This window comes from Watersipora subatra, chromosome 1 (assembly GCF_963576615.1).
Source record: "Watersipora subatra chromosome 1, tzWatSuba1.1, whole genome shotgun sequence".
Lineage (NCBI taxonomy): Eukaryota > Metazoa > Bryozoa > Gymnolaemata > Cheilostomatida > Watersiporidae > Watersipora > Watersipora subatra.
In genome coordinates this window covers 69,146,142-69,172,216 of record NC_088708.1, presented here as the reverse complement: position 1 = coordinate 69,172,216, position 26,075 = coordinate 69,146,142, and the positions used below count along the sequence as shown (strand labels likewise).

Here is a 26,075-nt window from a genome sequence, read left to right as displayed (position 1 = left end):
AATATCTTCGGCGGCAAATTTTGCTACGAAATGTATTTGACCTAGTTTACTGAGTCCCTTCATAATAATAATTAGATCAGTGGAAAGACATGAAATTGTTTGGTTTATATAATAATTAATAAAATAATTAATAAAATAGTAATATATGAGGTAATATATGAGGTAATACATGAGGTAATATATGGGTAATATTTGAGGTAATATTTGAGGTAATATATGAGGTAATATATGAGGTAATATATGAGGTAATATATGGGTAATATATGGGTAATATATGAAGTAATATATGAGGTAATATATGAGGTAATATTTGAGGTAATATACGAGGTAATATACGAGGTAATATACGAGGTAATATACGAGGTAATATACGAGGTAATATACGAGGTAATATACGAGGTAATATACGAGGTAATATACGAGGTAATATATTGGTAATATACGAGGTAATATACGAGGTAATATACGAGGTAATATACGAGGTAATATACGAGGTAATATACGAGGCAATATATGAGGTAATATATTGGTAATATATGGGTAATATATGGGATGAGTTACACACATGATTCACTGGTTTCATGTTGCTCCTTATAATTTCCAGTTCCCTAGCCAAGTCTGTAGAACGGCGCTGCTGTACTTCTGGACAAGAGAATGTGAGGCTGGCATAACAGAACTCCGCTATGAACGACGGGCTATACAGAACACCAAGGCTAGGTTTCAGGCTAATATTGCTAAGATTCCAACAGCTCTTGCTCGTAACTCCTTCAGAAACTTGGAAGAACAGATGATGCCCCTGCACAGACTTCGATTAGAGAATATGTACACTGTGAGTCATTTAAGGTTTATAAATGTTGCCTTTTATGTATAAGGCATTTAACTGGGCAGCTTTAACCTGCTATCACCTGTCATGCCTTCAGCCATACTATTGGAAAGCAGCTGAAGTCATCAGCTTGAGTGGGTGTTTTTCTTTCTAGGTTAGAATTAGGTAATGAAACTCACCTGAGGCCAGGAAGGTTTACTTGACATAACCATTACATGTATTTGTATTTTGCAGCAATCTTTTTACTTGAGAGACACGCTGGATGTTATGGGCACGAGAAAGATTCGAGAGACCACAGATTTTGACTGGAGGAGGAACCCAAGGGTGTACTACCAGGAAGTTGAAGGTCAGGAGTTCATCACGTTTTCTTGCAAGCACAAGATTGTAAACTTTGGCAGTCTTTCTATTTTTTAGTAATGTTTTTTATTTTTAGTAATAAATTTTAGTACTAAAAGTCTTGTCAAGCTCTTCCTTGTCAAGACAAGCTCGTCTAGACTGTCGGCAGCTCCGTCCATTTTTGTGTCATTTTCACTCATAATTCTGACCTCTGCTGTGTTTGTGCCATCAAATTATATTTTCTAGGATTTGTATGCTCCTGTTACAGATGAGAAAATGGAGCCTATGGTTTATATATTGGAAAATAGATTCAATTGTGGAAGTGAATTCTATGGAAATAGAGTTGGCTTAGCAATGACCTCTATAACGGAGAGATGCTTCCTTACTATGGCACAGGTATGTAAATATGTTTGAGCGAAGGCAGTAGATATCAGATGCTTCTATATACAGTAGCTTTAAGTTATTGTTTTTTATTATCATTTTATTGTCACCTTATCAAACCTTGCTTTGCAAGCTAAAATGATTTTATAAAAAATTATCCAGTTATGGCAGGTATTTTCTTCGCTATGCATGGGCTAACAATGATTTGGAAACACTTATGCAATATTTAGTCACTCTATATAGAGCTTGCTCACTTAATTTGACTACTGCCAGGCACTGACCAGCAGACATGGGGTGATTCTACAAGGCCCACAGGCGGTAGGCAAAACAGAAACTGTTAAAGGCCTTGGAGTTATGCTCTCAACGTTTATCAGCTTGCAGCACTGTGATATGAACATGTCAGCTCAGTCACTAGGTGAGAGACTATTAATGATTCAGTAAAATAGTCACAACTTTTGCCTACTACAATAGTGAGTCACTTGACTTAGAGAGTATGCTATATCTATAAACAAATATTCCATAGATGTATCAATGCTTGTAACACGCTGCTGTTATGATGAATAGGTCTATTAGACATCTAATATGAAACCTTGTATACCATTTGAAGGCAAGCTGATGCAAGGGGTGCCTCTTGATGGCTACTGGGTTTGCATGGATGAAGCTCATGTGATGAACAGGGAGGCGATGGCGGTCTTGCTCCAGACTGCTACTACTATCTTCAATGCTGTCAAATTAGCCAATGAACACGTGGACATTAATGGTGTAGAGGTAAGGTAAAGCAAAGCAAATCACGTTAGGAGTCAGCACACTGGTTATATGAAGTATTTGGTAATAATGTGGTGTGCTGATAGCATATTTATACTCGTAAGAGAACGACTACCTTCTTAAGTTGTAATCTATATACAGATACCTCTGAGGAAGACAACTACCGGTGTGTTCATGACTGTCAATCCTCACTCCACGACACGTCTCGACATGCCTAATGACACACGAGCTTTATTCAGGGTGGTGGCACTAATTACCCCTGACTATAGCATGCTGTTGAGATCTAAGTGCGCCGCCTTTGGACTAAAGGCTCCTGCCATCCTTGGCACCCGCCTCAAGATGGTGCGAGACTTAGCTTCAGATCTACTGTGAGTCTTCATATTGCATAGTCTGTGTTCGTGTTGCTCAGAATCTTATCAATGACGCCTAATGATTCATGTTGTTTGCTGGCAGTTTTAATGAGTCTAAGTTTATGGCAAACTTGACCGATTCATTTAGACATGTATGACTCTCGCTGAGTTCTCTGGTATTTTCAGATATTTTGAATGTAATTTTCATGACATGATATTTGTTGTACCAAACCTTACGATTGGTAGTTTACAGCGGTGTTTCAGAAAAGAAACCAATTTTTTTTGACACTTTCATTTTTAACTTATTTACTAATACAATGTTTTATTGATCTTGCACAGATCCCACAATTCACAATCTTTTTTCAATATCAACACCATGTCTGCGGTACTGAAGAGGTCTGTGCTGAAGAAGAGACACCTGAGAGGTGAGGGAGGTGTAGAGCGACAAACAACAAATCTGGACAGAAACAGAGCTGAGACAAGTGACAAGAGGGTGACAATGGAGGAGTCTCGGTCTAACAGTCAGGCCAGTGGAGGCCTCGTGGCCTCTAGCGGCAGCGTCATCAGTAAGTATTGGCCACTAAATACTATCGTTTAGTGTTTTACCACCGCCTATTGGATAGTAACCTAAATACCTCCCACCTTTCTTTGTGTAGCACCCAACAATGTGTCCTTAGCATTCACGCTTTTTAGTAGGACTAAAATAACTACTAGCTAGATATAATTGAATTGACAATGTCAGTTTTTGTGACTTGAAAGAAAACGTACAGCTGAAAAATTATTTTGACTTTTTTAGAGTCTTTGCTATGATTTAGTTATGCAGTTTTGATGTATGCTATTAGCGTGTATCTATATCCTAATTAAGCCCCTAACTGCACTCAGTGTGCAGCGTGCGTAAACCCGCCCCTCCAGATTGAAGTTATTCCTGTTAGGAATATTTATGGATATAACCGGCTCACTTCTCTAGACTGTCTTCTCTCCCCATATTTCAGCCAGAGGTCTGACTAGAATAATATCTGATTATTTTGAAGGTAAATTCCTCTTCCTCACTAGTATCCCCTCTCCGTTCATAGCCCTTCTGATGCTCTTACGCTAGGGACACACCTGCACTACTTGTCTTGCTTGTCAGGGACGCTTTAACAAACTCTGTTCAGAAGATGCCAGACTTAACCCAACTATGTGCAATTCTTTTTACGCAAACACTAAGTAATCTTTCCTTTCTCCCTCCCCTCCACTAATTTGGTTAGCCAGAGTGTCTTTCCTAATTTAACCTTAGATAAGATGCATGCTATCTTGACAGGTCATATATTTGTCAATTGTTAGCCGATGAGCTGCTTATTACCTAGACATGCAGGCTTACAGAGCGGCGTAGAGTATATATGTACATATAGTCTGCTCTGTATTTAGACTAGTATGGTGTTGCATGGCTAAAAACGCTTTGGGTATTTGTTGCTAAGATTTCATTAAAACTTTTTACAATTAGAATGGCTCAACAGGTGATTGGATAAACAATTAGGCAAGAGAAAAGTTGGCCATTAAGTTGATCCGTATCTTCTAACAACTAATTGGTTCGCTAGCAGGTAGTTAGCTATATATCTCTAGAACTTAGCTAGCTATATATCTCTAGAACTTAGCTAGCTATATATCTCTAGAACTTAGCTAGCTATATATCTCTAGAAGGTAGCTAGCTCTACATGTATATCTCTAGAAGGTAGCTGGTTATATATCTCTGGAAGGTAGCTAGCTATATATCTCTAGAAGGTAGCTAGCTATATACCTCTAGAAGGTAGCTAGCTATATATTTCTAGAAGGTAGCTAGCTATATATTTTTAGAATGTAGCTAGCTATATATCTCTTGCAATCTTTTCATTTTAATTTGCTTACACAGTTTTAATAACTTTTTGCTGACTAACTCATTAAAGTAAGCCTTTTGGAAGCGTTTTATCACATTTTGCCATACAAAAGAAATTCTGGCTTACAATGGGTGAAATGCTCTAATTAGGCCTAATTCAATAAATTAAGTCTTTTGGAGCATTTGTTACATTTCAACCATATAAAAGAACTCACACAATAGTATTTTTCTTATATCCTTTGCTTATATTGTCATCCAAACATATCTACGTCTGTTTAGGTCTTGTCAATGCTGGTTCGCAAAACAACGTAAGCCAAGGTAACCATATGAGGCATACTCTCTTCTCCTTGTGAGACTTTTGACCTTCACCTTTCTTATGCTCTGCCAATCTCGTCTTTAACATTTCAACTTACTCATACAATAATAATATTTGATATCGTCGTTTATCTATCTGCGGTTGATAGCAGGATAGTTACCCTGACCGGTTTACCATCTTGTCAATGACTAGTCGTCAGTAAGTACTTCTCTAGAAGTAAGTAAACTTCTTTTTCTAATGTAAGCAAAGCTGTTGAATGTAGTAGAGTTGTTGTACTGTCTGTTGAATGTCTTATACGCAGACCAGGATGGTCCGTCATACTCGAGTATGACCATAGAGCCGCCTCTTTACGATATCGAAGAGGAAGAAGATCAGGAAATAGTCGACCTCCTTTTGGAGAACGCGACTACTCCTAGAGATCCTGAGCTAATAACTACTCCCCCTCCAAAAGTCACCAAAAAGAAACTCAAATATGTCAACCAGCATGATCCCGTTCCAAAAAAGGCCCCACATTGGAATCCAGTTGGTGAGGCTGCCTAAGAGCGTCCGCACTGGAATTTCTTTCCTCAACAAAGAGCGCCTCGCATTCACACCTTCTTTTTGGCTTGCTGCTTCCGTTTCGGTTTTCTCTATAGGTTTTCTCTATTGGTTTGCTCTATAGGTTTCAATTTGAGCTCATATAAGTTTCTAGTTCTGCCAACTCACTCAGTGTATTATTAAAGCTTTATTAGAATCTCCGGCGCTCTTTCAGTTTTGACATTCTGTTCAGGTCCCGGCGCTGGCACCAAGCAGGAGCGGTACACAGCGGCTAGCAAAGCCAAGGGCACACCGAACCCATTGACCTCTGCAGCACGGGTCGAGCACGCATTGGTTGGACAGTCATTGATGGAGATCATTGGACCAAGGTTGCATGGAGAGGTACCAACAAACTTCTACTTGTAGCTATATCCTGAGTACATTAACCTTCAGGGTAGATGTGTTGAAGTATATTTGTTGTCTTTTTTAGGATCTAAGTCTATTCAAGAGTATAATTAAAGACTTGTTTGCGGGCCTTCCATCTCCTCCCGAACCTAAGACTTTGAGTGCTAGGGCTAGAACAGCAGATGTGGAGGTAGCCATAGAAGAGCAGTGCGATGAGAGAGGTCTGGTGGCTCACAAACCCTGGATAGACAAATGCCTACAGCTCTACACTGTTTCTACAGTGTGCCAAGGTTGGTGACCGATTAGCTTCTCCCTCAATATCGACCGCTACGCTGAGTCATGCTTTAGTAGCGGTGATAAATTGTTTTACTTTTTTTGAAAGTTTTCGACATTTACTTCTCATATCCTTTTCAGACCTGATGGTACTCTTAAATGCGTGCATATGTTTATATCCACAGGAGTCATTTTGGTGGGCCCCTCTGGAAGCGGTAAATCTGCTTGTGTGCAAGCACTCATTGACGCTCTGTGTGCCAATCCGAGGGGAATGAGTAGACAATCCCAAGGTCACTCCAAACCTACCGGTGCGCAGCAGGCTGAGACTAATCATCGGTTGCTGAAGATAAATCCCTGCGTAGTGGATGACTACAAGACTATGTTTGGATATCTCAACCAGCAACAAGACTGGGTGGATGGCATATTCACCCACTCCTGGAGAAAGGCTAACAGGGTAAGTAGGCTATCAAATAGAGCAATACAGTCTTACAAGAATCTCAAATATTTGTTATTAAAGAAATAAACAGAGTAGAGACATGTACATCTGTATGGATTGTACCACTTGCTAAAAGTTGGCAGTTGCCTATTCCATGTTTGCTCTATGACCTTGATTTACTAATGCTAAATAGTAAGTGATAGATTTATAAACAGTAGTACTGTGCACTGAGTGGAAACTCTAGCAGTTGCCAAAACTATATAAAAGGTCATGACTATTAGCATGAGATGATGGATTAATAGCCTTAGGAGTTATCAGTAGATTTAAATATTAATGGGGACCGGCGTTTCCTGCAATAAATAAAAATATTTGAAATAAAAACTAATTTCTAAAGTATTTGTATGAGCCGGAATTTTAACACCAGAACATTTAATCTACTTTTTAAACATATCGTATTTATTTCCCATGTTATAATTGAAGGAGTTGAAATTATCTTGATTAACGTTCAGTTTATATTTCAATTTCAGCTCCGGTATTTTAAGCCAGAGAATGCACTTAACATAGTATGGGCTTAGTTTGGACCTCATCTGGTCTGCATAGTTGTATTGTGATTGACTGGGTTCATTGTGTGAAGAAAGCAGCATGTTTGTAAATGTACTTTATGTATGTATATTTATGCATTTGAATTTTTTATATTGTTTTTTTTTATAATTTATTTTGATTTTCTATTTATTGTACGAAGTACTGAAACCACAAAAGGTGCGCCGCGAAGTAGCGAGGGATTGGTGTGCTTGCTATAAGAAGGTAGAGGCATGGCCATAGTCATAGCTGATAACTCTATGACTAGTGCTAGCCATAGTCATAGCAGATAACTCTATGACTAGTGCTGGCCATAGTCATAGCTGATAACTCTATGACTAGTGCCGGCCATAGTCATAGCTGATAACTCTATGACTAGTGCTGGCCATAGTCATAGCTGATAACTCTATGACTAGTGCTGGCCATAGTCATAGCTGATAACTCTATGACTAGTGCTGGCCATAGTCATAGCTGATAACTCTATGACTAGCGCTAGCTTTACCAAACATGAAATTGAGTTCCCTAGTAATATGAAGTGCTCGTGGCATGTGTTAACATCTCTCTGAGCTCTGGCAAGCTGTGGCACTGTCCTCTCTTTTCGTATCAATATTTTTCTTCCGTTTACATATTCCTCTTGTGCACAGAATGTGAGCACCACATGGATAACCATGGATGGGCCTTTGACAGCGACATGGGCAGACAATTTGAACAGCATATTGGACTCCGACAGGATGCTGCACCTTAAAAATGGAGACAAGCTTGCCATGTCCGACAGCGTGAAGCTCCTGTTTGAAACTGATGACATCAAGAGCGCTTCTCCGTCCACCCTCTCTAGATGTGTTAGTCTTTGCTCTTCTAGTTAAAATATTACTGTACTAGCTACAGTGCTAATGTGTGGAAGTAGTGCTGCCCTACTACAGGCAATGCTGCCTTACATAAGCTCCTCCTTAGGTACACTAGAAAGTAGGTTATAAAGATATTGAACATACCTAACCTCAAGCAAGCTCTGATGCCTGCAGTTGTAATTATATTAAGCCACTCTTGCGCTATGTAACTACCACCTTCATAACCGTCATGTATATAGTGAGTGTGTATGTTATACGTAGTGTATATGTAAGTTACTCTACAGGGTAGCAGCTCTGCTGGCCTTTTGAAAAAACTTGGTTTCAATTCCTAGCGCTGTCATTTAAATTTTCTCTCAAGATTAATCTACGACACTAATGATGTTTTCTTTAAGTAACAGATTGTCTCTTTTGTTCTCATTGTGAGAGAAACACTATCTTGTAACTCTAACTCTTCGCATTCCTCTGGTATATAAAAATCGAAGATCATACAATATTTAATTACTTTAGATGAAGCTTTTAAAGCGTTATATTCAGCTGCATTTTATATTCAGCTGAATTGTCTGAATTGGCGTGCTTGCAGGGTATCGTGTACATGAACAGAGATGTGCTTGGATGGAGACCCATCGCTAAGTCATGGCTGGAAGACAGAACACACCAAGAAGTGCATGTATGTTGAATCACCAATATAATTGTTTACATTAGTAACCTTAGCAACGGCCTGTGTCAAGGACTCTCGGTTCATCCGAGTTGTTCATGTTTTAAAGAATTTGCTAGGAGTATTTCATCTTCAAGTATATGGTTGTCTGACACTGTGTAGCTCGACCTTATACAATATGGTAAAGCTACACGCAGTGTAAATTTATGATCGTACTAGGCTAGCCAAAAAAAACGCAACTACGAAAGATAACAGTCGTCATGCCTATTTTGAACCTCTTAGATCAGAGCCCTGGTTTAATCAATGTAACTTGACTACTCAAAGTGCAGACTTGTATAAGTGTAAATGATTATACTTAGGCAATAATTTGAAAGGAGTTTTTACTATGACTGTCTGTTCTTAGGAAAGCCATGTACCTACAGCCCACCAGGTCTCTTTCATAATATTGTGATTACGTTTGATTTGCTCTGTAAATGCTTGCCCCAGGAACTGCCGTATTTCATCTTTTCGAGTGATTTGCAAGTCTCCCCCTGTGTGATTTTTTTTTCTAATCTATTGTCTTTATTCCCTGCTTTTTCGTAGCTCATTGTAAGAAAGTACAACCAGGTAAACTGTGAAACTTGCGTGAAAACCATTAATTCTCACAAATTATCTGTTTTGTTTAATTTCTTTTCAGACTTAAACATTCATTATTTCCTTTCATACATATATTTATCTCTGTTGGAAGAACATAGTCTTCTTGTGGTTTTACATTATACTGTTAGACTGAGAGTGTAGGTGAAAACTATACTGAGGATATCGGGCAATTAGCATAGCATCGCTACAATATATACACAAGGAGCTACTAAAACTATCTTAAAGCTATTACTAGTATTGCAAGTAACTTACATGTAAGTCATATATGGTATATATATGTATGTATATATATATATATTGCCATATATACATATACATGTATATGACATTGTGTGAAATTTGGCTACATACAAAAGGTACGGCTTGCTTTCTTCCTTACTTATTCGTTACAATTATTTTAATGGTTAAAATTGTAAAATCTTACTTAGCATCAAATGTTTTACTATAATAATCCAAAGACTACTTGCAGCTATTGTAATAATAAATACATTAATTTTATTGTCGTTTTATGTCACAACTAAGTTTATACTGTAACCTAGAAAGAAATGGTATTCATAAGGATCTTAAGGAAAACAGCCACTTTTATACAATAGACACAGTTTGATTAGTTAACCCTGTACCCGTTTATAGACATGAAATTGTGTTTGCATATACCGCTTGTCTTGTCTGAGGCAGTCAATTATAATTTGTATTTATTCCCACCATGAGTCAACAACTCCTTGTTTGTTTACACTTATAAGTTGTCTTTGCTAAATGTACAACCTCACATAGTGTGGTTTGTGGTCTAATTGGTCTATGCTTGCACAGCATGTAATGCATCTATTAAAATGCTATAAAGAAGCTGATAAGTTAGATGATACTTATGTTCAACTTTGACCTTTAGGTGCTGCAGAAGGCTTTCAACAAGACTGTTGACCCAGTAGCCTACTTTGTCATCAATGAAGCCAAGTATGTTACAAATATTTTCTTTTATTTTGCCTTTTACTTAACCAAACCAACTTTCCAATTGCTGTAAGACTTTGTGCGGCGATAGATTGGTGCATTAATGACATATACTATGGCATATTATAGCATATTGACATAGACACTAGCATAATGACTACTATTATGTACTCTTCTAGGCCCAAGGTGCGCTTATCAGAAGTAGGCATGTTCCAGACATGCCTCCGTCTGTTGTCGGCCATGTTGGCTGACAATGTCGAGATCGGAGGAGAAGCTCATATTGAAAGACTCTATTTATTCTGTCTCATGTGGACGTTTGGTGGACTTCTCGAGAAGAATGACAGGAAAGGGTTTAGCGACCTACTCAAGAGTCTCTCCACAGCGTAAGTAACATCACGTTATTGTATTGAATTGAATCTAAATTATTAAAAACTTGATTTCATAATCTTCTGTGGTAACCAGAGTATAGGGAAGTTTGGTGTTGTCTCCTCTTTACTATTCATTAAATTGTTTGTTTGTTATGCTAGTCTGCCTGACCCAAAGAGGTTACCTTTGTAAGTTGTTTACAAACAATCAGACTGCACTATAGTTTTTATTTACTTTTTTCACCTACACTTATTCACGCATACGTAAAGTTAGTCATTATTCTCATCATTTCTCACACACTTCTGTTGCAAATTCACACATTTAGTGTATTATCCTTATGTCTTTACAGCAATCTACTTTCTATTTTCTGCTTACTATCTGCTGCATTTTCTAGAAAAAAATATAAACTTGGACGCAAAATATTTTCTATCTTTTGGAGTTCCTACTAGCTTTATTTCATACTTCTGCATGCTACTTTTATGGTTTGCTCATTTCATTTCAAGGGCAGTCCTTGCGCTCGGTGTCTTGAAGTATTCGTTATCTTTATAACTAATACGCTGCCACAGAGAAAAAGAAACTGACTAAAAGGGTTGCATGTATTTAAGTAGTTGTCAATAATGCTGATTATGGTTTAGGGCACGCAGTGCAGGTTGCCTATCCATCAGTGAGTGGCTATGTTCAAATATTTAGTCAAAGTCTATCTCATATAGATACCTTGTCAACTTGGTTTGGCTTTTACACTTGTGACAATATTCCCATTTATTTACAGCTTACCAGATGATGACAGAGACATCTGTGTCTTCGACTACTATGTGGATGAGTCGGGTGAGTGGGACCCATGGCAGAGCAGGGTACCTGAGGCTGGCTACACAGACAGCCTTGACATGCTCGGAGACGTGTTTGTGGACACTGTGGACACGGTGAGCTCACATTTCGTTTATTGTATACAGTTTGTCATTACATCAGACTGGTGACATCTGTGTTCTTATTCAAATGTGTGTGTTCTTGATGTGTGTTCATGTGTGCACATGTGTGTTCTTGATCAAATTTCATCATTATAATATTACTTAATTTTAAATATGTATTTTGCAACCCGAAAGTGTTTGCGTAGATTATATGATTTTGATGTTCAGAAATGAAGGAATTTTTGACAGAAGCATTGTTATATAGCAATCTAGACAGAGGCTGCAGTGCTGGCTGTTTTTAACTCTAGATTCGCACGCGAATACTCATGGAGTTTGCCTCACAGTCAGGGCAAAATATTCTCCTCATTGGTCCGTATGGTTCAGGGAAGACGAGTATGATCAACGATTTCATCAGCACCCAAGGTGAAGTTTTTTACTGAAAATATATATTTCTCATTGCTTATTACTTACGTTAGTAGTAGTTCGCTAGTACGCATTTTAACCCTTGTTATTCTGCTAGCTCTTGTGCGAGTCAGGCGTTGTGCTTAATACTAGTTGATAACTACTAGCATCAGAGAAGGACTAGAGTAACTACCACAGATAACATGCTTTAACATTTGCTTTTTATATAAGTAACCTCTGATACTTTCTACATTGTCGTGGACCTTAGTCTATTTGTAAAATTGTTGAAGTGATACATAGAGTGCTAGCTTTATATCTCACGCTTGTTGTTGCTCTGGTAGACCCTCGCAAGTTGAGACACATATATGACGGCATAGTTTTTAATAGTACAGGTAATCAAATAGATAGGCACCCGCTTATAGTGTTCACCCGCTTTCTTTAGCTTTTTTATCAATTTCTTCAGCCAGTTTTCATACACAGTGCTGTAGTATCTGCATGCGCTCATACCCGAGCGCCTCAATCTCTTCAGCCTTGCATGTTTCCATCTTTATTTCTTGCATGGTGTGATTGCTACAAGCACGATATCTGTATTGCATGCATTAACTGGTATGGTGGTCCAATTGCATGAGTCATAGTGTCAGTCACTAAATGGTATTTACTTATATGTCCACACAATCAGCTCACATGCTTGAAGAATCATCAGGAACATGAACCATTCCCTTTCTATTATGGCTACACTGTTTCTGTCAGATCAAGGCTTGGCAATGTAATATGTTACTAAAGACTTTGCAAAGTGTGCAGCCTTTATATAATATATATATTTCATATAAAAGTGTGAAATAATTTACTAAATACGTGAGAGTATTATCTTATTTCACTTTTAGCTACTTTGCTGTGTTTGAATATTTTCATGACAGTTGAACTATTTTTGTGAGTAAACCTGATTGGTGTTGATTGATGCTTTGTGTGTTCAAGTATGATGGTGATTCGTGATTTACAGACCCTATGACAGCTATACACAAGCGCCTCGTGTTCTCCGGTGCATCGAGCGCCCGGCAGCTGCAGCAATTTATAGAGCGTAACATTTTCCACCGACAAGGTTACGTCTACGGTGCAAAGGAAGGAAAGAAGTTCCGAATGTTTGTTGATGACATTAATCTTCCGAGTCCGGATGCAGACGGTGTTCAGAGGGTGAATGAGGTATGAGACTATATGATTGCTGCCTTGAAAAGTACATAGCTTTGGCTTAGAACACAACCCTGTTTATATCAACTTAGTTTATATCTCCTAGTTTACAGCTGGCATGTTTTAGTATGTTTTTTATGTTTCCAAATGTATGAACTTCATAATCCGCTAAATAAGGTGAAGTTTAGATCCATAGAGTTATAGATCCATAGAGCTATAGATTCATAGAGCTATACGTGTTGTAAAAAGTGAGCGGCTGTTTTAAGACCCGTTTCACAAACGAGTCACGAGGTTGTAAAGAGAGTGATATTCACAGTTAATCTACAAGATGTATCAAACTCCTTGTAGATGCTGAGACAGTTGCTCGATGACAAGGTACTCTGCACTTTGGAGAAACCATTCGAGTGGAAGACAGTCGAGGACCTGACTGTACTCTCCTCCGTGAATATGAATGATTATCACAGCTCTGATTCCGATGTTCTCTCTCCTCGTCTCCTGGTTGGTTCTTTTTGCATGTTTTTTCCTCGTTGCTGTTGGAAACTGACTGTTATATAAGCAATATTGTTTGTGCTCCACAATAATAGGAATAATAATATGATTTTGTGTACCTCATTGGGCTGTTTTTTGACAGTCAATCAAGAAAACCAGTTGAAAAATCTTATGATTACTGGAGCAGAAGTTTAAACTACTGATAGAATTTTACTACCAGTAAAATTTAAAACGAAACATTTTATTAGATAGAAACTTTTAGCTTGTTAGTAAGATTCTTAACTTTTAAACTATTAGATAGCTTGTGTCTCTTCTGCTCATCTAAGACCAGCCAGACTACTACCGACATCAGTGTATCAGTTCTTTGGCTATTGCGAAGGTTTGCTTGTTAGACTCATCGCTGTTCTCTGTATTGTGTGCTGTGATTTTTATATTTAGTTCCATCAGCTGTACAATATATAAAACTTAATGTTGCAGAGGCACTTTGCTGTGTTCAACTTGGCCTCTCCTGAAGGAGATGGACTGAAGAATGTGGTGCACTGTGTATTAGAGGCTCACATGACCCAAAATGACAGTCCAGGTCTCATTATAGACCTTCACAATGCCATTGTTCAGGCTTCCTGTCGCCTGCTGCAGCTCACACAGAAGACTCTAAGGGCTTGCAACATGCCTGGCCGAGAATATTATGCCTTCTCCCTTAGAGACATCAACAACTGTTTTATGGTGAGACAACTTCTTATGACCCGTAGCTTTTTATGGCTGTCTACTTCCTTTTTAAGTGGTGATTCGGTTTTCTGCAATTTTACTACATGTACTTACATGTATACGAATACACTTTTAGCTTTGCATGTCTTTTCTACTATAAAATATGAGACATAGTAATACATTTACTGCGTCTATTTGGGTTTATTTGAAATCTTAAACAAAGCTTATATTTTGCTACTGTGCAATGCTGCAGAACCTGAAGCGGTTGGTAGAAGAAGACAGGTCTGAAGAGAACACAGTGATATCTCTCTGGCGCTATGAGATGTCTAGAATAATTCGAGATCAGTTGTGTCGAACAGCCGACATCAACTGGTTTGATGCCACGTTGGATAAGCTAGTGAAAGACACTTGGCAGCTTGACAGCGATAATCTTACTCAGACCTTTCTCACATTCAATGTAGACTCGAGGTCACATCCAAGGATAGGCATCTCTGATCGGCAGAAACAGAACAGGGTAAGTGTTTTACAGTATGCATTTTGCTATGGTATAGATAACAGTAACGAGTAGAGGTATAGGTGCCAAATGACAAGTGCCAAATAACAAGTACTACCTATCAGTTCACTATATTCATATCGCATTATACTTTTAGCCCATCAAGAATATTGATATTGTAATTACACCCCTCACACAATATATCAAACCTGATTCTTAAATTCCTGTCTAAATCTCCCACAATCATCTTCCCGTGCAGGCCATCGCAGGGTGGATTTCCAACAAGCCATTTTTTGGAACCAACTCCCTAAGTCAAGTAAAGGCATAGAGAAAGTGGCCAGTTTCAAGAGAGAACTTAGGTTGTATCTTTTAACATGTGAATAAAATCGATGACGACAAGCCCAACGCCACGACTAGCTATGCTATTGCGTATTACGGGCTTCATCACTCCTCCAACTTTTTTCTTTTGCTCAACTAATTTTGTTGATGAAAATAAATCACAAATCACAAATCAAGTGTTACATGACAAGTATCAAATGACAAGGGCCAAATGACAAGTGCTAAATGCTAAGTGCCAGATGAAAATTTCCAAATGACAAGTGCCAAATGACAAGTGCCAAATGAAAAACACCAAATGACAAGTGCCAAATGACAAGTGCCAAATGACAAGTGCCAAAAGACAGGTGTTAAATGAAAAGTGCCAAATGACAAGTGCATAATGACAAGTCTCAAATGACAAGTGCCAAACGAGAAATGCAAAATGACCAATTCGCAGTGTCAAAAGACAACTGTCAAAGATTAAATGGCAAATGCCAAGTGTGAAATGAAAAGTGTCAAGTGCCAAATGACCGGTGCTAAACGACAAATGTCACAGCCTAAAAGATGAATGTCAAATTACTTTGATTTTAGGAATATTAGTCATATATTAGGTCGTTCCAACGCTTGACAAATATTCCTGGTGCGTATATTATGATGGAATAATTTTCACAAGCTTGTAATGGTATTACTATAAAAGTGGCAGCTCCAAATGTTTCCACTTTTGGCGACAAACTTGACCATTTTTTACTCACAGAATGCTGCACACCTGTACCTGTGCTTCTATCTATCTATAACTTGAGTCACCTGGATCTATAATGGTACTTCATGTTGGTTACTTGGCTTTACTATTTCTGCTACAACTTTGTGGTGCTCAAGCAAAACCATTCATTCTGATTTACATGTTATAAATGAGCTAACATGCTGCCATGATTGTTTTTCTAGGTGGTCTTACAGCCAATGAAGGAGATAAAAACAGTCCACAGTTGCCTCCACACGCATCTAGTGAGACACAATGAAGAACTAGGCAATGTCAAGCTAGACATCATGCTTAGTGATCACATCGTCATGCATATCATAAAACTCCATAGGATTTTGACCTTGCATCACAGGTGAGTCGTGTACCTCTGATGACACGTCGTGGGTAGCATATAAATAGACATATCAACTGGCTCGTATGCATACATGTAGGTGATTGGTGCCAAACATCAGTAAGAAACCAATCGGGTGCTTTTGTAGTGGGAGCATGCTGTTGATAGGCTCGGTTGGCTCACATCTAACCACTCTCTGTCGACTTGCACTCTATGTAGCTGACATAGATATTTTCAAGTTGGACACGTCAAAGACTAACGGTTTCCTAGATGGCTTAAGATCTGCCATCCGAGTGACAGGAGCTGAGAGTAAGTATGGACAAGCACAAAACAGAGAAGTGGGTTGTATACAATGTTTGGGTGTTGTTAATGACTACCAATCATGTGAGAAGAGCAGCTATATCATTAGAACATTGCTCTAGGGCCACGTATACTTACATTTTTGCTAATAATTGTTGTATAGAAAAGAGTACAGAAACACAGCTCATTTTGCTTGTTGTACTGACATATTCTATTGACCATTTGCAGGTAAAGTGGTTTCTGTATTGCTAACAGCGAGGGAACTAGTTGACCCGTTGTTCCTCGATGCCATCAACTCACTTCTGGTCAGCGGAGAGTACGCTCATATCTTTAGTAATGACGAGCTGGAAGGACTGCTCCAGGTACTCACTGGTTACTAGATCTTGTTTTTACGCAGCTGTTGTACTTGAATGCATTATACCAATCAGTATTCATAGGTAGTCAAAAACTCAACCTCTGAATGCAGGCAATACATCCGGCCATGAAGAGAGACTTTCCAACGGGAAATGCAGACCCAATGAAGTACTTTGTTTCGAGGGTGCAGTCAAACCTCCATCTTATTATCTGCTTGCCGCCCGACCACCAGCTACTACGGCAGGCTGCTTCGTAAGTGTTGTTGCTGTTGGTTGTCGACATAACATACTCTTTCTTAAAGTCTCTCTTACTCTTTTTGTTCCACATGTATAGTTCATTCCATTTCGTAATCATCAACTTGTTTATTTTAAAATTCATCAGGCGAAGAATATGGTAAGTATTAGCTATTGAATGTTTCAATGTTCATCCTTAACTCTCTTCAGTTCTTTTGCTGAGCTGCTTGTTATTGAATATGATCAGTTTGTGGGAGTCGTCTTCTATTAAAAGAGATGTATGCCAGGCAATGTGTTGCAGCTGTTATCCTGGACTGCTGAGCGGCTGCCAGACTTTATGGCTCTGTGATTGGAGCACAGAGTTCCTCATGAGTGAAGCATCTCATTTTATTCGAAAGTTTGAAATTGTATCTGATGATCAAGTGAGGTGAGTTCTGATTGGCTACTGGGTAGGAAAGGTCATTGCAAAATATGATAATAATTTGACTGGCAGTTGATTGAGTAAAGGCTATTTTTTGTGCATCTCTAGTATTAGAAATATTATAAAGGTGTTATATCAAAAATACATAATGTACTAATGTTGAATTGTTGATTATTTTAATATTTTTTTAATTTTGCTCCATTTTCTAAAATCTAGACCAATCTTTTAATGCTATACTAAAAATGTTTTTGTTACTTGATTTCACACAGAATGGTAGTTGAAGTTTGTCTATGATTTAGTAGTTTTGATTAATATTTCAACTCATGGCTGAGTTCTATTAACAGTAACGCTAATATCAATTTCTTGAAGTGGAGGCATTTCTATGATGATCCTATGGTGACCCCCCTAACTGGTGCTGACTAAGAGGGCAATGGTTTTTTTTATTAAAAATTTTCGTCAATCATTATTATATTCTGTAATGCACTGTAATAGGTTTTATTGAGTTGATCTAGAATACTCTTCTTTTTTTATGTGCAATCGTTGAGCAAAGCATTCGTCTTATGTGTATATATTTATATAATATATATTTATATAATCTATATTTACCGTATTTTACATGGAATTGTTTGTAATGTTCCCACTTTAGACCCTAGAAATAAAGGATTGAATATAGGTACATCTAATACTCGGTATTATTTCAGCCTGAGTGTGACAAACTGCCTAGCCAACATTCATAGCTTTATACTGAGGGATTGCAAGCAGACGTCATGGGCCGGTGACCAGGCCTCCGAAGTGCAGATGGTGCAGGTCTCGATCAATGAGAGAAAAAAGGAACAGATTAAACACAAGCAACTAAAGGTGAACCTTTTGACTCCGGTGTTGTTACTTCTTTTTATTAGCAATGTCATTGATACTTTTAATGGTTATCAGCCTTGGCAAACAGATTTTATGATTATGTATTCATACACATATACAAAGTGATAACATGTGATTAACACTTACGACAAGTTGTAGCAGGTGGTTGACGCATACCTATGTGAAGTCATGGCAGGTAATTGACACACGTGAAGTCATAGCAGGTGATGGACAGATATGTTAAACCATCATAGCAGGTAGTTCACATGTGAAGTCATAGCAGGTGATGGACAGATATGACAAATCATAGCAGGTAGTTGACATGTGAAGTCATAACAGGTGGTTGACTTTACAGACAGTAGAAGATGAAGTACACCACCAGCTTGCTCTAATCAGTCTCTCACTTATCTCTGATAAAACAGTTCACACTGTAAGATGCACTTAGGGCTTCGTTAGTGTCAGTGCTAGTCATAGCAATAATGTCTGGTATGTATTAGAGCTCTTAGCTATCGAGTGCATGTTAGTTGCTAGTTATTGTAATGTTAGCAGCGTGTGCCAGGATACAGGAAATGTTGATATGAGTCATTTGTAGAAGTTGCTTGGACTATCATGCTGAATATGTAACATAGCATTTCTGCAAGTGTCCAACTTGCTTTATCTTGCCTCATCAAGTACCTAACCTGTCTTATCTTGTCTCATCAAGTACCTAACCTGTCTTATCTCGTCTCAACAAGTACCTAACCTGTCTTATCCCGTTTAAACAAGTACCTAACCTGTTTTATCTTGTCTCAGCAAGTACCTAACATGTCTTATCTCGTCTCAACAAGTACCTAACCTGTCTTATCTCGCCTCAACAAGTACCTAACCTGTTTTATCTTGTCTCAGCAAGTACCTAAGGTCTCTTATCTGGTTTCTACAGGTGCCCAATCTGCCTTACAGCAAGCTCATTCTGCTTGAACAAATAAAAAACAGGCACAGCAAGATGGATAAACCAGCGAAAAACAATGTTTTTGCTGGGCCTATGACATTCAGAAGGTTCTTGCATTCCTTCAGGCACACCTACAGGGAGATGTCAGAGAAGCGCTCTGAGAATCTGACACTCTACAAGTATGTCAATCATCTGACCAAACCATCTTGCCCTCATATCTATTTGTGTTCTGGTTATCAACATATATATCTGTTTGTTTGCTGGTCTGTTTGTTTACTCTATTTTATATATTGAGTTTATAAACTGGTTAGATAGGATGCAAGGGTGAAGAGTTGACACTCGCAAGCAGGATTATTTTCACTTGCATGAAACCACATCTTTACAATTGTAAATCCTAACCTAATAACTGAGTGACCTAGTCTTCCGTGTTTCTGTCTACAACCATTTTATTATTAGATTGTTTGTTATGGTTTCACATTGCTTTTATTGTTGTCTGTTGTGGAATATATTGTCAGGAAGGTGATACTAATTGCTCTGTTGAACACTTGCAGACGGGTGTTGGCTTCACTGGACACAACACGCTCAGAGTCTAAGAAGATGCGTAATGAGCACCGAGATGTGATGGTCAAGTATTACAACGTTGTCGAGGAAACAGCAGCTGTCCTCAAGAAGCTCACTCAGAAGGCAACAACGTTGGAAAAACTGAAAGCTAAGATTGGTACGCACATGATTATTGGCACAAAGATTTCCAAAAGTAGAAGTGCCTTATTACTAGATGATCACTCCATCTTAAACATTTATTTTGTCTCAAATGTTTTTATAACTCGTTTGACCTTTGTAGGCCAAGCGACTGCCTTGAGCGCTTTCTTACAAATGAATGACTTGTCTTCTGATGAGGAAGATGACAATGCTCTGCTGGCCCAAGAAGAGAGAGACAAGTATGATGCTGCCTTTGAGAAAATGAGAGAGCAGAAGATGAGGTCCCGGCAGGTGAAGGCAATTGAGGAGCTGGCAGCGGCTAAAAAGAAAGTCGAGGACTGTAGAGTGAAATTGGGTTACGCAAGGGAGCAGGTAAAAACATTTCCTTTTTGTTTATATTCTAGTAATTTCATAGCATACAGAAAATAGCCAATGGCATCACAATTTTGGTATTTTTATGTAGCTCTCCTCATTTGTGGTTGTACACATATAGTAAACAAACAAAAGGCAAATATTTATGGAGCAAGGTCTATTCAAATGTACGCTCATAAGGTTTGGTTCAGAATTTACAGTTGTAAAATTTTGCCCAAGGTTTTTCCAAATGTATTACTTGTTAGTTTTAAAACCAGTTTAAAATCAAATTTAAAAATGTTCTGATTGAAAGTGGTGTCATAAGTTTGTTTACTGGTGATTTACACCGTAATTTCCCTGATATTTCATCTAGCAATTTTGTTACTTTAACATTTGTACGATGATGCACCATTATTATGTGTGTTTGTTATGACTTTATACCATGGCGTCTATATTGCAAGTATGACAACGGATTTTTATTTCATATTCACATTCTATTAGACTTGGCAGCAACATTTCCAAAAACACTACTTATGTATAAGTCGACCCCAAAAATTTCACCTTAAAATCGAATCCTAGTAACTCGACTTATACTTGAGTATATATAGTAACTCTATTCATTTGGAGTTGTGCGCACATTCTCGAGAGATTAGTTGTGTATGATCAGAAAGGTTAATGTCTAACTCTTCAATTTTCACACTGTTAGATTGACAATGTTTGCAGGTTCTGGTGTGGAAAGCTAAAGTGGATAGGACATGCATCGAAAGGGTTAGGTCATTCACCAACCCCTCCTTACTCGTAGTGCAGGTAATCTCTCTCTTATACTGTTCTTCTCAACGTTCTAAACATTCAACCGCCTTGGTATGTCTGAGGAGTTACCATCTCCACATGCTGTTTGACATCTGTAGGTGATTGAGATGATTATGGTACTCATCGGTAAGAGGATGACATTTAGCAAGGATCCATCGAGGAGCAACCACGCTGCCGAAGAGATGAGTGGTCGTGTGTCAGCTAGCAGCAGCTCTACCCGATTTACCAAAAAGGGTGAATTTTATGAAATTGTTAGAAAATCTCTCTTCTAGTTTATATTGTTTGACTTTCTGGGCCGACTTGCTTTATTTTTTATGTTACTCTGCGAAACTATTACATGTGATATACGACTGCAGCAGCTACAACGAAGAAGGAATTGCCGGATAAGTTTGACCGACAACAATGGAAGATAATGCAACTTGCCATGACTGACTCGATCAAGTTTGTTGATATGCTTCACAATGTCCCCTGGGAGGATGGCCTACCACGTGAGACGAGAGAAGGTACTCTCACATTCTCTTTCTATGAGTCAGATCAAGAAAGCTTTGATTGGTATTTGTCTGTTCTTTTTCTTGTTACTCCGATTTGATTACCGCTCTTGTTTCCGCAGCTGTGGAAGGCTACTTGGCTAAAAGCAAGGATGGAACATTTGGTGTGACAGGAGAGGGCTCCTTGCTCGACAACGCTGCCGGTAGGTCTCTCACCCATTTAAAATATGTTCTGCGTTACATGCTTTCATTCTTCTCAGGACTGCTTCAGTTTTAATTTTTTTTTAAAAGTGTACTTACTGTTCTCTGTTTAGATGCCAACTTTAAAGCAATGAGACGCACACCCTCACCAGATAATTCAAGAGGAATCACTATTGCCGCTGCTAAGTTCTCCAGCGAAGATGCTGCCATCTTGGTGCAGTACACAATTGCTATCGTAGAGTTTACAAGGCTGTGTGGGCCCTTGAAGAGCTCACTGGAGAGACAGCACAAGTTGGAGAGGGAGATAGAAGAGAATGAGAGAATTGCTCGTGAAAAGGCGAATAAGGTTAGACTACTTTACTCAATCATGATTGTCTGTCATGGTGAATGATTATATTCATATGCTAACATGAATGTTTACACAATTTGTTTAACTGTATATCACAAATAATTTAAATAGATCAGCTAAATTTGGACTAAATTGAATTATATTTCAAGTCATTTTATAGGCAGTGCCCAAGAGTGTTTTCAGTTTGATTAAGGATTGATGTGATTCTAATTGTAACTGAAACTAGAATTACAGCTATGAAATAGTTACCATAATTTAATAACTTTACTCTTATTTTGTGTGTGCATTCCATCTGCAGTTGTCCGACTTGACTTGCGGGTGCTACTACTTGTTACTTTTATCTGGCTAGATGCCAATATATCAAGCATTGTACACAATGTATCTTGCCTTAATTCTTAAAACCATGCTAGTTCTGGTGCCAGCTAGTAGAGGTGCCTAATTAATTAAGATGCTTATCTAATTGACACACCCAGGTTAGTTGAGGTTCTCAAACTAGTTGGGGTGTCTCGGCACCTGTTAAAGCGAACAGCTGCTCACAGATGGAATAACTTTTTTAGTTTTTTGCACAAAGTCAATACCTTAAAAACTGGCAAACGGAAAGTGCAACTCGATTCAATACCTTGTAGATGAGCCTTATAAATATTAGTGAGTGACTGCTAACTTGGCGAGACCTTCAGTATGCTAATGCTAATGCCCGCTTGTCATAAAGTATGCTGCAATCATTGTTTAAAATTTTTGTTTATTTTTAAGCAGACGATACGATGCGTACCAATTAACTCGTTATATTTTCCTGTCTTCTTTATAAACAGAAAAAGGCCTCAGTTCAGGTATTATTATTACATACATGAGTTGAGGCTCCTTTTTTATTTTCATTTGCTTCTATTCCATGTTCACACATTATTTAATATGTGTTCAGGGGCACACAACTCACGCGTGAACACGCTCTTATTTTCTTTCTCTGAAAACTTGATGTCACCTTCCAAGTTATTCTCACAGCATTCATGGGTGTAAGGTGTTATGTAGTACATTTGTTCAACTCTGTTTAGTGCGTAGTTGCCCCTTCGTCATATAACACGAGCTCTATATTTGTGTATTTCGTTGACCTCACCAATTAGTGCAAAGCTCAATTTAACAGATGTATTGCATTTGCCATCTGTTTAATGCTTGCAATTAAAAAAGTTAAAGAAAAGACTAGTTTCTTGAGCTGTGAACTGAGATCGATTTTTGTACAGCAAGAAGAGCCAGGAGAAAGAGAGCCAACACCAGAACCAGAGCCCGAGCTGGATGAGGACGACTTGCCTAGAATCGAAGCAGAGTTAAAGGAGCTGCAGGCGGAGTACGATAAGTCAGTCGTGGAGAAGCACAAACTGAGCACTGAGCTGAAAAGCATGAATGAGAGAATGAGGGCTGCTAATGATGTCATAGAGAGGTATCGTAGATTTGCTTCATAAGTCTATGAAATTACGGACAAATCATTTGCAAAATGCAAAAGTTGGCAGTGATTATAATCAGCGCAGTAAAATACATTACTGCTAGACAATCATGATTAGAGTTTTTACACTCTGGAGCCATTTTTATGGTTCCAGCTACATAGATTCCTACCAGTTGTGTCTTTTATGGTGGTGCTAGTTAAACACTTCCACATCTTGATGAAACTGTCAAATAATGGTTAATGGTAGTTGTTTTTTTTTTACAGTTCTCAGCATAATTAACTATTATCAAGTACATACTTATAAAGCCTTAGTCTACAAAGTGATCTCAATATTAAAATATGTTCATTTATATGGATGCCAATAAATGATGCCCGTTTCTGAATACCGATATTTTCGTGTGTTTTACTAAAGCGGACTATTACATACCAGTTAGATGCTCAACCAAAGAAGTGATTTTTGTAAAAAAAAATATATATTTAGCAGCAAAGTAGTAATGGCCAGTAATTGAGATAAAAAGCTGGAAAAATAAAATTTTTGCTGGACTCATATAAAAACTTGGACATAGTATATTAATGTTTCCTTTCCTTGACTTTTACAATTGAATAAATTTTATTTTGAATGAGGCTTAGCGGAGCAAGTTTTTAAAGATTACCACTTCACTTTTTCAGCAACTTGATGGTAAATTGATCTGCCTCAAAGATGGTTTCTTGCATTAGAAATAAATACTAATGACATCATGTTTCAAGTGACATATCAAAATCTTTTGAAGAAAATGGCAGTTTTACCTTGTGCTGTGCATACATGGAACAAAAGTGGTTTATAGCCGTTGCTGGAAGTGTTTGGCAGCTGATGCAAGTGTTTGGCAGCTGATGCAAGTGTATGCTAGAAGCAAGATTAACTAGTCTTTATCTTCCTTACAATGATGTTGTAGTCTGAAAGGTCAGGAAGCTGGATGGAGAGATTATGTAGCAGAAAACAACTCCGAGAACCTGCTCTATGCCAACTGCGTTGTTGCCGCCGCTTACCTTGTATATGCAGGTCCATTTAACCTTGACACAAGGTGTGTTCGCTTTTTATGGTTACGTTTTATGTCCTGCCATTCATGCCTAGTTTCCAATGTTAAGGTATTCCAACTATATTATTGATTACTAAATGAACAACTTATTGACGACCAAAAAGTTTTCATCACAAGGTATGAGCAGAAGACACCCATTTATAACTATTGGTGCAATATAAAAGGAGCAGATATAACGTATTACAAACTGTCTTGCTTCAACATTTCTGTTTTCTTTATTTACATTCACACTAATCTTATTGTAACTGAAGTTTTGTGTTTTGGTTTAAACTAAAGAATTTCTGTTTTATGTTTCTCTGATGTTTAATCTTATTATTCTGAACGGATTAAATCACATTGCCTCAAAGTCAACTTTTATTCAATCTTTTGCTACTGCGGTACCTTCAAGTTGTAATAGGTTGTATTCAAAAAATTATGAAGGGTGGATAACTCCAACTATGTCTAAAAATCAGATAATGCAGTTTGTTTTTAACTTCATAGCTCAGACAAAAACTGTTTTTCTGTTTAATCCAGATTAGCTAAAAACACATTATAAAACTTTGTTCAATAGATTAGATAAATTATTTTTCTGTTAAATTTATTATTTTGAATCATTTTTATTTATTATTATTATTACTTATTGAATTTTTATTTTTAATTATTTTTCTGTTTAATCCAGATTAGCTGAAAACACATTATAAAGCTTTGTTCAATATATTATACAGGAAACGGTTGGGAGAATTTTTTGTGCATATCTGCCAGCACCACGGTCTTCCACTACCAAAGAAGGTCGTGCTCAAGAATCAGGAGCTCTTTGATTATCTGTACACAAAGGTGGGGGCACTAGCCTTATATGTCACTTAGTCTGCATCGTGTCACATGATCTGCTGCTAGTAGTAGCTCCACACGAAAGTGGGGCACTAGCCTTACATGTCACTTAGTCTGCATCGTGTGTCACTGACTCGGTTCCTAACAATAAACCTTGATTTACTAGGTTAACGAGTAGTCTCTGTTTTTATACATAATATTTCTGATAAATCTGAACTTGGAGATGTTCACACCTTAAATGCTCACATTTTTCTCAGCTTTTATATAGACCTCTGAGACAGTCAATTCTTTCTGTTGTCTGCTTATATTTAAGTATTTAACTTTGCGTATTATCATAAGCAAGGTTGAGCTTAAAATAAGTATTGGTTTTTTAATGCCCTATTCTGATGTCGTCTGCTCAGCCACCTGTCAATACAATGAGCTCTACATCTAAATACTTTACATTTATACTTACAATAGATAGAAAAGCAGAAGCTGGAGTTGCGAAGGCTGCCTATGACTCCGCTAATGCTAGAGAACGCCACCTTCATTATGCAGGAGGACAACTACCGAGCTTGGCCTCTCATCTCTGACCCGACGAGCAGGAGCATCGATTGGGTCAAGTTCTACATTCCTGCTATTACTACAGTCAAATACCACGTAAGTTTATGGCATAGAGTTATTTGTGATTAATGCACAAGCATCACAGAAATCTGTGATGCAGAGCCGCA

The 26,075-nt window shown here is 38.0% G+C and overlaps 1 pseudogene; it reads left to right on the top strand.

Moving 5' to 3' along the window:
* Positions 1-26,075, top strand: part of LOC137390844 (uncharacterized) — a 75,395-nt pseudogene that overhangs the window by 27,256 nt on the left and 22,064 nt on the right.